This window comes from Ornithorhynchus anatinus, chromosome 1 (assembly GCF_004115215.2).
Source record: "Ornithorhynchus anatinus isolate Pmale09 chromosome 1, mOrnAna1.pri.v4, whole genome shotgun sequence".
NCBI lineage: Eukaryota > Metazoa > Chordata > Mammalia > Monotremata > Ornithorhynchidae > Ornithorhynchus > Ornithorhynchus anatinus.
The window spans coordinates 98,550,953-98,565,787 of record NC_041728.1 but is presented as its reverse complement, the minus strand read 5'-3'; the positions used below and the strand labels follow the sequence as shown (position 1 = coordinate 98,565,787).

Here is a 14,835-nt window from a genome sequence, read left to right as displayed (position 1 = left end):
ATTGGAGGATAAAACAAGTAATCAAATAATCCATCAGTGACAGTTAAAGAGCACTTAATGAGTGCAGAGTGCTGTATTAAGCACTTGAGAGAGAACAATAGAGTAAGAAGTCATGGTCCCTGCCCTCAAAAAGCTTACATTATATCTTTCACTTCAGATTGATCGACTCTTACACTATTTAAGAATGGCCCCGAATGCCATCCCCAAGTGGGTTCACGTAACTTCAGTGATAAATAAAATTCCTTTGCTTGATGGTGGGCCGCATGGCCTATGTCTCCTCGGTCTTGTCCATCAGTAGCATTTATTAAGCACCTATTGTGTGCAGAGCATCAGTCACATTTATTGAGCAACTTTTCTGCTTGGGAGAGTGTGATAATAATAATAATAGTAATAATAATAATTTGTAGTATTTAAGTGCTTCTTATATGCCAAGCACTGTTCTAAATACTGGGAAGATACAAGACAATCTGGTCAGATACAAGACAATCTGGTCAGACAGTTCCTGTCCCGCACAGAGCTCACAACCTAAGTAGGAGGGGGAACAGATATTGGATCCCCATTTGACAGATGAGCTAACTGAGGCACAGAGCTGGGTTTAGAACCCAGGTCCTTTGCCAGGCCCATGCTATCCCACCCCTCAAGAGTTTATAATATAGTGGGGAGGCATTGCCTGAAACAACTTACAGAGAGGAGGAAGAAGGTAAAAGTGAATTGTAAAAGAGATACTGGTTAAGTAACAGGCCATCTAAGCTATTTTTACAGAGATACTACAGGAAATTGTGAATACCTAAGTTCACAGGTGGTGTTGAAGTCGCATTTGTGGAGGATTGAATCTGGGGAGATTAGAAATTAAATTGAGTGACCTCCTGGAGGAGATGTGATTTTAGAAGGGCTTTGAAACTAGGTGGTAATAATAGTAATAATTATGGTTCTTGTTAAGAGCTTACTATGTACCAAGCACCCTTCTAAACGCTGGGGTAGATACAAGCTAATCAGGTTGGACACAGTCCCTGCCTCAGTGGGGCTCACACCCTTAATCCCCATTTTACAGATGAGATAACTGGGGCCCAGAGAAGTCAAGTGACTTACCCAAGGACCCACAGCAGACATGTAGAATGTGGTCTGTCACAGCCTACCACTGGTCTCACACGTTCTTTAACTCGACGTGCGTGCTAGGTTACAAGCTTTTGTAGGTTGCCTTTTTATTGTGATCATGAGGAGATGCAAGATGTTGAAAACATGATGCCTGAATCATTGTCCTTGAACCAGTCTGGATGGGCCTGGTAGATGGTATCTGGGAGAAGTGCCCATTTGAGCTTCCTGTTGATACTTGAAAGTGGGGAAAGGAAGGTCACTGCTCCAGTCGGAATTGCCATGATGGAAGCATCTAGGAATCAATCGAGTGCTAGTACTAAGTACGAAGTGCTTGAGAGAGTACAATGCAACAGAGTTGGTGGACGCATTCCCTGCCCACCAGGAGCTTAAAGTCTAGAGGCAGAGACAGACAACAAAATACATTATCGATATTTATGTAAGTGCTGAGGGGCTGACGGTCGGGTGAATAGCAAGTGCTTAAAGTTATAAAGGAGATGCCTAGGAATGCACAAGGGAGAGGACATAAGGAAAACGAGAGCTTAGTAAGGGAAGGCCTCTTGGAATAGAGGTGATTTTAATGAGGCTTGGAAGGTGGGGAGACCGGTGGACCGTCGTATATGAAGGAAGAGGGAGGTCCAGGCCAGGGGGAATGATGAGGATCTGACCATCAGTAGGGTCGTCTTCCAAAATGAAGTAAACTGTAGATGATTTAAATCCTCAGGGGTATTGGGAGGTGTGGCAGGGGGAGTGTAATGATGACATTTTGCGTATATATAGCAAAATGATACAAATGCTTTTTAGAGGGAGCTGAAGATGCCATTAATGTGTTTGCTACGTCGAAGTATGGGAGAAGAAATTGCTGAAAATGCTCTGCAGGTAGAGAGCGATGGAGAGCTCTTATGAATGTCCAACTTTAGCACTTAGCCCAGCTCTTGTTTCTTTGAAAATATTGATCAAAAAGCACTTACTATCACCTGAATGATATAATGCAAGTATTAATAGGACAAGCGTTCTGTTGGGAGGATCTAGTCTTTGAGTGCAGAAAGATCCTTGCAAGGAACAACACTTGCAACAACAAAAAAGGCTTATTTTGTGAAGATTCTTGCCACATTTCAAATATACTTGAGATATGTTAAAATATCTTAAAATCTTATCACATTTCAACCGTACTGCGGGTGGATTATGTAGGACCTGAAATGTGCCTGATTTATACAAATGTTTTCTATATATGAAAACAAAAATAACTTGGAACGGAGGGATTACTAGTCTGTAGTGGTTTGGAGGTTGTACTAAAGGAAAATGCTGTATCCTAACCAAAGCCACAAAATCTAGAAAAAGGCATAGGTTGATAAACCTAAGACGATGCAACAAACACCTGAGAAGTCACATCTCTCTCCAGTCATCATTGTTTCACTTTCCCTCACCCCTGTATCCTACACCCATCTGCTTTCTTTCCACAGAGTATAGCTATTACCTCTACGATTAAGTGGTACCAAAAAAAAAATTATTTCCCCGTCAAGAATTGGGGTGAGGCAATCAGGCAAGTAAATACAGTATCTCTGATGCTTCTGATGGTGAAAAAATCTATCGTTGCATGTTGGGGTGACTGAAATGAGCAATACATAAGAGATGCTCCCTTTCATTTATTCAATCATATTTATTGAGTGCTTACTGTGTGTGGAGCACTGTATTAAGCGCTTGCAAAGTACAATTCAGCAACAATGAGAGACAATGCCTACCTACAACGGGCTTACAGTCTAGAACGGGGGACATCAAAACCAGTAAACAGGCATCAGTAGCATTAATGCAAATAAATAGAATTATAGATATATGTACACATCAAAACAAATAGGCATTAACATAAAAAAATAGAATTATAGATATGCATTCCCTTCTCCCTTTGTGCCTTGAAGATAGTTTCTTCCTGCCCTGATGTGTTTGCCCCATATAGGGCATGTCTTTCTGTAATATTGCCTCCCAATATCCTGGTCTTTATGAAACCTTCACTCAAGGACAAGTCTTCTGATCATTCCTGCCCTCCAGGCTCACCTGACTGCTATTCAATTAGACCGTAAGCCCGTCAAAGGGCAGGGACCGTCTCTATCTGTTACCGATTTGTACATTCCAAGCGCTTAGTACAGTGCTCTGCACATAGTAAGCGTTCAATTAATACTATAGAATGAATGAATGAATATGGTGGTCTCTCAACAGCCAACTGCTCTGCCACATGGCTCAAGGCTGTGCTTCACCGTGTCCCTCTCAATTATTTATTCCGTCCTCTTTGCGAGCGTGTGCCCCCTGCCCGTTCACCACTCAGCAGCTGTTTAGGTATCTTGTTTTTCTTCATTCTCCTCACATGTCCTAAAGCCACAGTAGGAGTTTATCGTTGGTGATCTCCTACCAATTGATGTCGCTTTGGTTTGTAAGTGATACCTATGGGGCTGAAAGTGACCGAAGGCCACTGAAGGTGTCAGGATGTCCTAGCGGTCTAAGGCGCCAGACTCAAGTTGCCGTTTCACCTCGTTGGGGCTTCTGGTCTCCAAATGGAGCTGTGGGTTTGTATCTCACTTCTGATATTTACACACTAAAATCCGTGACCTTTGGACATTCGATATTCGCCCCACTCACAACCCCACACTACTAATGTACATGTCTTTGGATTATGTTATTCATTTATATTAATGTCTCTCTCCCCTTGTAAACTGTAAGCTCTTTTGTGGGCAGGGATTGTGTCTGCTAACTGTGTTACGTCTTACTCTCCCAAGTGCTTAGTACAGTACCCTTAATAAGGGCGCAATAAATACCACTGATGATAATGATGACAATGGTGATTCTGTAGCAGATCCAGAGTTCAACCATATAGGAGTTGAGACAACCTTAAAACTTGCCCCATTATCACCAGCTTGGCTTAGTGGAGAGAGCTTAGGGAGTCAGAGGTAATGGGTTATAATCCTGGCTCTGCCACTTGTCTGCTGTGTGACCTTGGGCAAACCACTTAACTCCTCTGGGCCTCGGTTACCTCATCTGTAAAATGGGGATTAAGACTGTGGGACAACCTACTTACCCCATACCTATCCTAGCTCTTAGAACAGTGTTGGCACATAATAAGCACTTACCAAATACCACGATTATTATGATTATTGTTATTATTTTTATTATCACCAAATTCTAAGAATTTCCCAAAAACACTGATGACCATTTGGATTCTGTTTTCTAGTTGCTTGTTTATAAGAGCATCAATGGTTGCCTGAGTAGCAGAATTAAGTGACAGGATTAAATTCTATTTTGCCAGTGAAAATCTTGGTTTGCACATAGGGTTTCCCAGGTGTTGCCTGGTTTAAAAAAAAAAAAAGCCCTTAGTTTTTTTCAGGTTTTTAATTAGACCCTAGCACTACGTTGACCCTGCAAAGGGATTCATAATCATCTGCAGGCCATCTTGTGTATGTCTCAAGAGCACAGTTATCGAGATACAGAAGTTTCTGAAAGGTTCTTAAGAAGTCTTTTGATGATGCTTATAAACCTTGTGGAATCAAAGGTTTTCTAGGGGGATCAGAAATGCTGTCTGTCTTCAGCTTACAGATACCTGGTTGGAACCTCAAGCAAAAAACAGTATTGAATAGTTGGATCATTATGTCTAGATTTACTATAGAGCCCTAAAGATTTGCTGATATACCAAAATGCACTAATATTTAGTAACAGAACATATTAAATTACTTTGAAAGGCTAATAAGCAGAAAATGAAAGTGGTCTTATCTTGAGAAAATAGGGTGGCCTATCGTAGAGGTAATAGCTATACTCTGTGGAAAGAAAGCAGATGGGTGTAGGATACAGGGGTGAGGGAAAGTGAAACAATGATGACTGGAGAGAGATGTGACTTCTCAGGTGTTTGTTGCATCGTCTTAGGTTTATCAACCTATGCCTTTTTCTAGATTTTGTGGCTTTGGTTAGGATACAGCATTTTCCTTTAGTACAACCTCCAGAACACTACAGACTAATAGGGTGGCTCTTAGTGGAAAGAGCACTGGAAGTCAGGAGACCTGGGTTCTAATCCCAGCTCCATGACTTGACTGCTGTTCAACCTTGGGTAAGTCGCTTTTCTATACCTCCATTTCCTCATTTGTAAAATGGGAATTAAATACCTGTTTCCCCTCCCCCGGGACGTTGAGCCCTGGATGGGACAGAGATTCTGTCTGTCTGACTATACTATATCTACCCTGGTGCTTAGTACTAGTGCTTAGCACTCTGTAAAGCACTTGATAAATACTAAAATTATTATTATTAATTAACATTGCACCGTGTTGGTCTAACCTCAGAAATGACTATCATTTTTCAGTCGAGATGCAGCAATAATTGCCTGAGGCTTTGTTTTACCTTAGAGTGTTTCCCCTGCCCTTTTTGTTTCACTTCATCAATCATATTTATTGAGTGCTTACTGTGTGCAAAGCACTGTACTAAGCTCTTGGGAGAATACAATTCAACACAATTGGTTCCCTGTCCACAATGAGCCTACAGCCTAGAGGGGGAGACGGACATTGATGTAAATAAATGAATTACAGATACGTTCATACATGCTGTGGGGCTGAGGGTGGGTTGAATAAAGGGTCCAAGTACAAGGACGATACAGACGGGAGAGGGAGAAAAGGAAATGAAGGCTTAGTCGGGGAAGCCCTCTCGGAGGAGAAGTACTTTTAATAAGGCACGGCAAGTGGGGAAAGTGACTGTCTGTTGGCTATGAAGAGGGAGGGCATTCTAGGCCAGAGGAAAGATATGGGCAAGGAGTCATCCGTGAGATAGATGAATTTGAGGTAAAGTGAATAGGTTGGCATTCGAGGAGCGAAGCATGCGGGCTGGGTTGTAGTAGGAAAGCAGAGAGGTAAGGTAAGAGGGGGCAAAGTGATTGAGTGCTTTAAAGCCAATGGTAAGGAGTTTGTTTGACGGAGAGGTGGATGGGCAACCACTTGAGGTTCTTGAGGAGTGGAGAAATATGGACTGAATGGTTTTGTAGAAAAATGATTAGGGCAGCAGAGTGAAGGATGGGCTGAAGTGGGGAGAGACAGGAAGCGGGGAGGTCAGTAAAGAGGCTGATGAAATAATGAAGGCGGGATAGGATAAGTGCTTGGATGGAGAGGAAAGGGCATATTTTAGCAATGTTGTCAAGGTTGAACCGACAGAGTTTGCTGAAAGATTGAATATGACAGAGAGAGAGAGACGCTAAGGTTAAGGGCTTGTGAGACAGGAAGGCTGGTAAGCCAGCAGTCTGGCTTAGTGGAAAGAGCACGGGCTTGTGAGTCAGAGGACGCGGGTTCTTAATCCCAGCTCCGCCACTTGTCTGCTGTGTGACCTTGGGCAAGTGACTTAACTTCTCTATACCTCAGTTACCTCATCTGTAAAATGGGGATTAAAACTGTGAGCCCCATGGGAGACAACCTGATTACCTTGTACCCCAGTGCTTAGAACAGTGCTTGGCACATAGTAAATGCTTGACAAACACCATAGTTGTTATTATCTGTTTTGAGCGTAACTTTGATACTAGGAGACTGGCTGTGTACCAGAACTTCATTGTTTGTGACCTTTGCCATTTAATAATTGAGTAAGGCCTGTAAAGAACCCTGACCAGCTTTGCCACTTGTCAGCTGTGTGACTGTGGGCAAGTCACTTAACTTCTCTGTGCCTCAGTTCCCTCATCTGTAAAATGGGGATTTAGACTGTGAGCCCCACGTGGGACAACCTCATTCCCCTGTGTCTACCGCAGCACTTAGAACAGTGCTCTGCACATAGTAAGCGCTTAACAAATACTGACATTATTATTATTATTCTTTCATTCATTCATTCAATAGTATTTATTGAGCGCTTACTATGTGCAGAGTGCTGTACTAAGCACTTGGAATATATAATTTGGCAACAGATAGAGACAATCCCTGCCCACTGACGGGCTCACAGACTAATCGAGGGAGACAGACGGACAAAAACAAGACAACTTAATCACGATAAATAGAATCAAGGGGATGTACACCTGATGAAACTGCTTGAGGAGCCGGATGTGACACTGAGGTGGTCCGATTTCACAGACATTGAGAAGGATAAAAAAAAAAATTGTTACATTGTCAGAGCGAATGAGTCTTAAGGAGGGCATAACTACATTGATAAATGCTAGAGATGGCTGAAGGGGTGCTAAGGCTCAGGGTGCTGAGAAACTAATTGCTGAAACCTAGTTGAAGGAGTTGGGATCAGTCAATCATATTTATTGGGTGTTTGCTGTGTGCAGAGCACTGTATTAAGCACTTGGGGAAGTACCATGTAAGAGAGTTGGTAGATACATTCCCTGCCCACAACGATCTTACAGTCTAGAGGGGGAGACAGACGCTAATAAAATTAAAATGAAACTATGGTTGTGAGGGAGGGGTGAAAATAGGGAGCGACTCCCAGTGTAAGGGTGATGGAGTGGTGGAAGAAGAAAAGAGGATTTTAGGATTTTGGGGATTTTAGGAGGAATTTGAATGTGGGGAGAGCTGTGGTCTGTCTGACATGGAGAGGAAGGGATCTGCAAGCTGGGGTAATAGCTTCAGTAAGCGGGTGAGGCGGGAAGACAAGAGTGAGGAATAGCTAGAAGGGAGGAGCATAGACAGCGAGCGGGTTGGGGAACGGGAGATAAGTAAAGTGGGGCCAGATGTTGGAGAGCTTTGAAGCTGATTGTGAGGAGTGGGTTTGATGCAAAGAGACGTAGGGAGCCAGTGGGGACTTTTGAGGAGATAAGTGGGCAGAGTGATGCTTCAGAAAGATGATGCATCCACAGCATGTAGCATCAGTTAGAGAGTGGGGAGGGAGCCAATGCAATAGTTTAGCTGAGGCAACACCAGACCTTATACCAGGGTGATGGCAGTTTGGGCAGAAAAGAAGAAGAGTGATGATAATATTATTTTTAATAATATAATAATATTTAAGGGCCTATGTGTTGTCAAATGTTGTTCTAATGTTTAGATATTCAGGTTGGACATAATCCCTGTCCCACATGGGGCTCGCAATCTAAGTGGCGGGAAATATATCTACTTATTGTTGTATTGTACTCTCCCAAGTGCTTAGTACGGTGCTCTGAACTCAGTAAATGTGACTGAATGAATTAGTAGCAGGAGTAGGACTCAATTTTATGTAATTTTTTCCCCATTTTTCAGATGAGGAAACAGGCACAGAGAAGTTAAGTGATTTGCCCAAGGTCACGCAGCAGACATGTGGTGGAACCGGGATTAGAACCCAGGTCTTCTGACTCCCAGACCTGTGAGCTTTCCATTAGGCTACGCTGCTTCCCTAGAAGAAGGGTGTGGATTCAAAAAATGAGCGGGAAAAACTGAAAGGATTTGGCAGTAGCATGAATCTGAGAGTTTAACAATAGGTAAGAATCAATTAATCAATCAATCGATGGTATTTAATGAGTGCTTAGTGTGTGCAGAACACTTTACCAAGCATTTGGGAGAGTCGGAAGACACATTCGCTGTCCAAAAGGAGCTTACAAACTAGAGGGGAGGACAGACATTAAAATAAATTATAGCTATGTACATAAGTACCGAGAGTGTGGAGAATATTGAGTGCTTAAAAGGAGCAGATCCCAGTGTTTAGGTAACACAAAAGGGGGAGAAAGAGTAGGAGAAATGAGGGCTTAGAGAAAAGCTTTTGGAGGAGATGTGATTTTAGTAAAGTTTTAAAGGGTGCAGGCTTCTGTGATAGGAAAGATGGTGGTGTTCGCTGAGATGTGGAAGTCAAGAGGAGTGGATTTTTTTTTTTATGGTATTTAAATGCTTACTATGTGCCTGGCACTGTTCTAAGCCCTGGGGTAGATACAAGATAATCAAATTGGATACAGTCGATGTTCCACATGGGGGTCTCAATCTTAATCCTCATTTTACAGATGAGGGAACTGAGGCACAGAGAAGTAATGTGTTTTGCCCAAGGTCACACAAGCAGACAAGAGGAGGAGCTGGGATTAGGACCCAGGTCCTTCTCACTCCCAGGCCTGTGGTCTATCCACTAGGCCACTTTCATTCATTCAGTCATTTATTGAGCGCTTACTGTGTTCAGAGCACTATACTAAGCGCTCGGGAGAGTATAGTATGACAATAAACAGACACATTCCCTGCCCACAAAGAGCTAATAGTCTAGAGGAGGAGACAGACATTAATATAAATAGCAGATATGTACATAAGTGCTGTGGGGCTGGGAGGGGGGTGAACAGAGAGAGCGAGTCAGGGCAACACAGAAGGAGTGGGAGAGGAAAGGAAGGATTAGTCAGGGAAGGCCTCTTGAAGGAGATGGAGGAGAAGCAGCCACGCTACGTCTCACGCTGATTTGGAGGAAATATGAGTTGTTTTAGACAGGTTCGTGTTTGAAATGTTCTGGAGGCAAGAGGAGAAGTGGATCGCAGTTCAGATGCAGGGTCAAGACTAGAGGGATTGATTTGGGAGTCATCTGCATAGAAGTGGTGGCCGAAGCCATGTGAGAAGATGAGCTTCCTGAAAGAGTGAATGAGAAGAGTAGAGGACGTAGAACAGGGTCATGGGCCTGTCCTCTTTCAACTAAGCCATGTTGCTTCTAAAAACAAAGGGGGGGGGGGAGGATTATGATGGATTATAGCCCTTTGGTGTTGGTCAGTGGTGACCTTGAGGGAGAGCAGTCTTAATAAAGGGAAGGGGTCAAAAGTCAGAGTACAGAAGGTAGAGAAGGGAACTGGTGGAATGGAATTCAAGACAGTTTGCCTAGTGGGTGGAACACAGGCCTGGGAGTCAGAAGGAGCTGTGTTCTGATCCCAGCTCCGCCACTTGTCTTCTGGGTCACCTCGGGCAAGTCACTCAACATCTCTGTGCCTCAGTTACCTCATCTGTAAAAGGAGGATTAAGCCCCTGAGCCCCATGTGGGCCTTGGATTGTGTCTGACCCGATTAGCTTATATCTACCCAGAGTTTAGTACAGTGTCTGTCACATCTTGTCTTAGGCTGTTGAGTTGTCTCTAACCCTAGCGATACCATGGACACATCTCTCTCAGAACGCCCCGCCTCCATCTTCCATTGTTCTGGTAGTGCATCCATAGAGGTTTCTTGGTAAAAATAAGGAAGTGGTTTACAATTGCCTCCTTCCATGTGGTCAACTTGTCTCCGCCCTTGACTCTCTCCCATGCCGCTGCTGCCCAGCATAAGGGATTTTTGGCATGTAGCAGATTGCCTTCCACTCGCTAGCCACTGGCCAAGCTAGGAATGGAAGTGGGTAGGCCTCTGCTCGACTCTCCCTCCCATAGTTGATACTGGTAGAGTACTGGAATCTCTCCAAGTGCAACCCTGAGAGGGGGGTCTGGCATACAGTAAGCGCTTAAATATCATAAAAATGTGGAGAAGACAGCCGTTTCTAGGAATGTGGATAGGAATAGGAGCAGGGAGATTAGAGTAAAAACTGGAGGGATCAGTTCATACGATCAAGAGAGGCCTTTTTTTTTTTTTTTTTGAATGGGGGAGAAGAGCTGTTGGAGAGTGACAGGTTGAAGATGGCAGTGAGGGAGAGGAGTAAAAACATGGCATTTTAGACAATAAGGAGATAGGGTCAGAGGCTCAGGTAAGAGGGGTGATTTGAGAAGCAGCGTGGCTCAGTGGAAAGAGCCCGAGCTTAGGAGTTAGGGGTCATGGGTTCGAATCCCGGCTACGCCACTTGTCAGCTGTGTGACTGTGGGCAAGTCACTTCCCTGGGCCTAAATTCCCTCATCTGTAAAATGGGGATTACGACTGTGAGCCCCACGTGGGGCAACCTGATTACTCTGTATCTACCTCAGCGCTTAGAACAGTGCTCTGCATATAGTAAGTACTTAACAAATACCAGCATTATTATAGAGAAGCAGCGTGGCTCAGTGGAAAGAGCCTGGGCTTGGGAGTCAGAGGTCATGGGTTCGAATCCCAGCTCCACCGCTTGTCAGCTGTGTGACTGTGGGCGAGTCACTTCACTTCTCTGTGCCTCAGTTCCCTCATCTATAAAATGGGGATGAAGACTGTGAGCCTCACGTGGGACAACCTGATGACCCTGTATCTCCCCCAGCGCTTAGAACAGTGCTCTGCACATAGTAAGCGTTTAACAAATACCAACATTATTATTATTAAGGAGTAGGTGGGAGATCATTTGGGAGAGAGCTGGGAAGCTGGAGAAATGTGAGAAAGCAGGTGTCTAAAGTTGAGGGGGTGATGGGGAGGTTGGGGGAAACTCCATATTTGAAGGCTTCAATTTTACCAACAAAGAGTTGGTGAGATCATCAGAGGGTTAGGGAGGGAAGTGGGGCTTCTGGAGGGAGTCAAAGGTTTAAAATAGCTGGAAGAGCCTGGGTGGGTAGGTCCATGAGACAAATGTAGTAAGAGCTGTAGAGGAGAAAACTGAGTTGGGTGTAAATTTCTAGTGGGAGAAGCTTGCCTCGAGTCAGGGTTTCTGCCAGCCGCATTTAGCCCGCGTGGATATAATTGAGGAAGTGGCTTGTGGCGTTGATCCAGGCCTGTGGGTTAGAAGTGCAAGAATGCTGAAGGGATGGGGGAAAGGGAGTCGAGGTTGGTGAGGAAGATGGAATTGAGGGCATATACTTCATCTCCCAGTCCCTTCTGTGTCGCCCTGACTTGTTTCCTCTGCTCTCCCCGGTCTCCCCGCCCCACAGCACTTCTGTATATATCTGTCATTTTGTTTATTTGTATTGGTGTCTGCCTCCCCTCCTCTAGACTGCGAGCTCATTTTGGGCAGGGACCATCCCTCTTTATTGCTCTATTGTATTTTCCCAAGCACTCAGTACAGTGTCCTGCACCCAGTAAGCGCTTAATAAATACGATTGAAAGCTTTTGCTTCAAGAGATGGAAGGGAATCCAAGTGAGGTGAGATGGTCTGAGATAGGCAGAATGAATCTGCAGCACGGAGTTTGAAATAAAGCGGGTAAGGTCTAGATCAAGGTCTAGATTTGAGGGGCAGCCGGGGTGGGCCTGTTAGACTGTGATTGCAAAGTGGCTAAGAACTGGGGAGGTTAGAGAAAAAGCATTGTTTGGAGAAAATCTGATGAAGCATGTGTCCACGCCGGTGGGTGACCAAGGTGGGGTGTTGTAACAAGTGCGCGGAGGAGCCAAACTCCTCCCAGAATACCTCAACAGCTTCTGAGAAGTCTTGGTGAAACCAGGCCCATTGCCCGCTGGGTTTTGTAGTTGTTATTGTTCTTTCCTCTCCTACAATTATCTCGCTAACCTTTCAGCCAAGCCCGTTGGAAAGGATCTAGTCAATCAATCAATGGTATTTACTGAACACTTACTATAGGCAGAGACTATATTCAGCACATGGGAGCGTGAAAGCTCACTGCTTCAACTGTGACCTCTTACCATATGAACCCCTTAAGGTCAGAATGTTCTCCCTAGTCGGCTTGCTCTTACTTGATCTCTTCTCTCCATAGCTTATGTTTTCAACTCATCCAAAGCAAATTTCCTCACTGTAACTTGCCTTTTTCTTTCCTCATCTCTAGGTCACTCTATTTGCCATTTACCAACATGCGAAATTCCCTCTTCTCTTTCTTTTGCCAGTATCATGTCCCTCCTCATCTTCAGAGCTCTCTTATGAACCCATCTCCAGTTTAACACTTGACCAGAGAAGCAGCGTGGCACAGCGGAAAGAGCCCGGGCTTGGGAGTCAGAGGTCATGGGTTCGAATTCCGGCTTTGCCACTTAGCTGTGGGACTGTGGGCAAGTCACTTAACTTCTCTGTGCCTCAGTTACCTCATCTGTAAAATGGGGATTAAGACTGTGAGCCTCACGTGGGACAACCTGCTTACCTTGTATCTCCCCCAGCGCTTAGAACAGTGCTCTGCACATAGTAAGTGCTTAACAAATACCAACATTATTATTATTATTATTATTCATGTGGCAAGGAGCATGGTGTAGTGAGAAGCAGAATGGCGTAGTGGGTAGAGCATGGGTCTGAGAGTAAGAAGGTCACGGGTTCTAATTCCAGCTCCACCACTTGTCTGCTGTTCATTCATTCATTCAATAGTATTTATTGAGCGCTTACTATGTGCAGAGCACTGTACTAAGCGCTTGGAATGAACAGGTCGGCAACAGATAGAGACGGTCCCTGCCGTTTGACGGGCTCACGGTCTAATCGGGGGAGACGGACAGACGAGAACAATGGCAATAAATAGAGCCGAGGGGAAGGACATCTCGTAAAAACCGATGGCAACTAGATAGAATCGAGGCGATGTACAATTCATTAACAAAATAAATAGGATAACGGAAATATATACAGTTGAGCGGACGAGTACAGTGCTGTGGGGATGGGAAGGGAGAGGTGGAGGAGCAGAGGGAAAGGGGGAAAAAGAGGGTTTAGCTGCGGAGAGGTGAAGGGGGGGGGCGGCAGAGGGAGTAGAGGGAGAAGAGGAGCTCAGTCTGGGAAGGCCTCTTGGAGGAGGTGAGCTTCAAGTAGGGTTTTGAAGAGGGGAAGAGAATCAGTTTGGCGGAGGTGAGGAGGGAGGGCGTCCCGGGACCGCGGGAGGATGTGACCCGGGGATCGACGGCGGGAGAGGCGAGACCGAGGGACGGCGAGGAGGTGGGCGGCGGAGGAGCGGAGCGTGCGGGGTGGGTGGTGGAAAGAGAGAAGGGAGGAGAAGTAGGAAGGGGCAAGGTGATGGACAGCCTTGAAGCCTAGAGTGAGGAGTTTTTGTTTGGAGCGGAGGTCGATAGGCAACCACTGGAGTTGTTTAAGAAGGGGAGTGACATGCCCAGATCGTTTCTGCAGGAAGATGAGCCGGGCAGCGGAGTGAAGAATAGACCGGAGTGGGGCGAGAGAGGAGGAAGGGAGGTCAGAGAGAAGGCTGACACGGTAGTCTAGCCGGGATACAACGAGAGCCCGTAACAGTAAGGTAGCCGTCTGGGTGGAGAGGAAAGGGCGGATCTTGGCGATATTGTAGAGGTGAAACCGGCAGGTCTCGGTGACGGATAGGATGCGTGGGGTGAACGAGAGAGACGAGTCAAGGATGACACCGAGATCGCGGGCCCGAGAGACGGGAAGGATGGTCGTGCCATCCACGGTGATAGGGAAGTCTGGGAGAGGACCGGGTTTGGGAGGGAAGATGAGGAGCTCGGTCTCGCTCATGTTGAGTTTTAGGTGGCGGGCCGACAGCCGGGTGGAGACGTCCCGGAGGCGGGAGGAGATGCGAGCCTGAAGGGAGGGGGAGAGGACAGGGGCGGAGATGTAGATCTGCGTGTCATCTGCGTAGAGATGGTAGTCAAAGCCGTGAGAGCGAATGAGTTCACCGACCTGTGCTGTGTGACCTTGGGCAAGTCGCTTCCCTTTTCTGTGCTTCAGTCACCTCATCTGTAAAATGGGGATTGAGACCGTGAGCCCTACGTGGGACAGGGACTGTGTCCGACCCAATTTTCCACCCCAGTGCTTAGTACAGTGCCTGGCACATAGTAAGTGCTTAACAAATACCATAATTATTTTTATTCTAATCCCAGCTCTGCCACTTTTCTGCACTGTGGCTTTGGGCAAGTCATTTTACTATCTTTGCCTCAGTTATCTCATTTTTAAAATGGGGATTAAGACTATGAGCCCCAGACAGGCCAGGGACTCTGTCCAACCCAGTTTGCTTGTATCCACCCCAGTGCTTAGTACAGTGACTGGCACATAGTAAGCACTTAACAGATACCACAATTATTATCATTCCCTTCCCACTTCTGCCTTACTGTCCCAGTTGCACTGT

The 14,835-nt window shown here is 45.5% G+C and overlaps 1 non-coding gene across 1 annotated transcript; it reads right to left on the bottom strand.

Annotated features, from left to right (window-relative positions):
* Positions 1-10,285: 10,285 nt before the first annotated feature.
* Positions 10,286-10,424, bottom strand: LOC114815565. The gene has a single exon (XR_003763358.1). It is a non-coding gene; the product is annotated as a small nucleolar RNA SNORA7 (small nucleolar RNA).
* Between the last annotated feature and the right edge of the window lie 4,411 nt (positions 10,425-14,835).